Here is a 2,500-nt window from a genome sequence, read left to right on the forward strand (position 1 = left end):
GACGCACTGTGTCACTCGACCGTCCTCGTTCAGAGGGCCGGCCAACGCATCACACCAGTGCGGCCACGCGGACCGCAGAGGGTTCAACAATTTTGCAAATCCTCGGCCACAGACTCACCAACTGAAGGCAGGAGAGGGCAGCTGAGGCCCACTCGTTGCCTGCAGATACAGTCAATCACGGGGATCGACCGGCAGCGAGACCGTACGAATGCACTCGTGATTCGTGAAATGATGCAAACCTAACTGCACTCGACCGGAGGGAGCCAGCCCACTGATGACCAGTCACCAGCAGGTCAGACGCCCGCCGACACAGGCAGTCTACAACGATGCGGACACACGGATGAACCGCTGCAGTCACCCTACACAGCACCCGTCACTAGGAGCAACGCTGGAACTCGTCTCGTATGTAATTAAGCGTGACTTTTTTTGCCACAACACCCCACTTCACGACCTATCAACACGCTCATTTGTACGACACTCTTGTTTGGTTGCTTATCTAGCCCACGTGGTCACATTGTTCAATTCGTCTGCACTTGTATGGTAATTGCTTGCGATATATTGCTCAAATTTTCGCGCTACGCGCGTTCATTCCTTCATTCGTCTGCACTTGTATGGTAATTGCTCCAATTTTCCGGCGCGCAAATCCCCTCTGCAATGTTCCCATCTGCACTGTTCCCCGTCTGCACCCTTCCATTCCGCTAAACATACAGTTCAAGTTATACATGGCTAACATACAGTTACAATACAATACTGGAGATTGCACAATCTTTGCAACACAAATAGAAACAAGTGTGTTGAGCACTGTGGTTCCTTATTATATATGGGATGTGCTCATACATTTAAGTAGTAAAACAGACCACAGTGTGTGTACTCAAATTCCATATAAGGAAGGGTAATGCTCTATGCTTTTACTGTCTTGTTGCAAAGATTCTGTATAGTATTATAGTACACTCACTCACTCACTCACTCACTCACTATATTGCAGCACAACATCTATTCGCCAGCAGCCAGCCAGCCAGCCAGCCAGTCAGCCACCCACCTCTTACTATTCATCAGTCAGTCGGTCGGTCGGTCGGTCGGTCGGTCGGTCGGTCGGTCGGTCGGTCGGTCGGTCGGTCGGTCGGTCGGTCGGTCGGTCGGTCGGTCGGTCGGTCGGTCGGTCGGTCGGTAGGTAGGTAGGTAGGTAGGTAGGTAGGTAGGTAGGTAGGTAGGTAGGTAGGTAGGTTGGTGGGCCGGCCAGTCAGCCAGCTACAACATAGCTTCACAAGCTACACAACAATTGCTGCTTTAACTACCAGCTGCAGCTTCTAATTATAACTACCCATTGAAGCTACTTTGTAACTAGGCGCTTTGTAAGGGGCCGCTTTGTAACTAGGCAAGGACTTCATTACACTAACATTAATTTTTTCCACCACGAGGACTTTAGGCTGGAAAATAGAAATAATAGGGCCTTAAGTGCTCGTTGACTTTACACTCCATGAACATTACAACTTTTTACCCACTACTTTTATTCCCACTTGAATTTACTGTACATTATTTGCGTATTGTTAGCAACGTACAATACAATACTACTTGAAGATAAGCTTGATATTGTTATGATCAAATGAAGCATGGCTCAATGAAGGTATATATAACTCACTCACTCACTCACTCACTCACTCACTCACTCACTCACTCACTCACTCACTCACTCACTCACTCACTCACTCACTCACTCACTCACTCACTCACTCACTCACTCACTCACTCACTCACTCACTCACTCACTCAGGGAAAATATTTAAATTTCCTGCTACAGTGCTGCTACATTGCAGCCCATAAAATCTGCACATTTCCTGAGGTGTCCTGCAAGTGTCCTGCAACCTACTTACAAAGGATAGTGCAACGTTTCCTGTATAGTTTCCTTTACTATTCCTGAAGTAGTTCAGGACTTGTGTAACATTCATAAGTCTACAGGAAATTTTGTATTTGTAAAGTATAAGAAATTTTGATATTTTTCCTGTGTCACTCACTATAATTAGGATAGTTATAATTATACGTGCGTAATTATACAATTACTGTTTGCAAGTAGCCATCATCACATACTTCAGTTGCTTGCAGTGCCATGACTATAATGACAAAGGCAGGGATCAATTGTAAAACTGTTGCTATCACAAAAAGAAAGTTTCGTCTTTGCGGTTTGGTAATGATCAACGAGGATTTAAGGCTGCAGTTTTCATATTTTTGGGCCTTAACTGCTCGTTGTGAAATATTCTGAAAACAAACAAAAATAAGAATGCAGAAGCCTACAACACCTGCTGTTCCCAGGCGGTCACCCATCCAAGTACTGGGCAGGCCCTACGTTGCTTAACTTCGGTGATCAGACGAGAACCGGTGTTTTCAACGTGGTATGGTCGTAGACACAAGTCAATGCATATCTCATGTACTTATGTGTGAAGTTCAGAAATATACTCGACTTAATTTAATTGCTGTGGAGGGAGTGGGCCGGGAGGGAGTGAGT

General features: G+C 45.8%; 1 non-coding gene across 1 annotated transcript; it reads right to left on the reverse strand.

Moving 5' to 3' along the window:
* Positions 1–2,282: 2,282 nt before the first annotated feature.
* Positions 2,283–2,401, reverse strand: LOC135332688 (5S ribosomal RNA). Its single transcript, XR_010393533.1, has one exon. It is a non-coding gene; the product is annotated as a 5S ribosomal RNA (ribosomal RNA).
* Positions 2,402–2,500: the final 99 nt, after the last annotated feature.

Source organism: Halichondria panicea, chromosome 2, assembly GCF_963675165.1.
Source record: "Halichondria panicea chromosome 2, odHalPani1.1, whole genome shotgun sequence".
NCBI classification, from domain to species: Eukaryota; Metazoa; Porifera; class Demospongiae; order Suberitida; family Halichondriidae; genus Halichondria; species Halichondria panicea.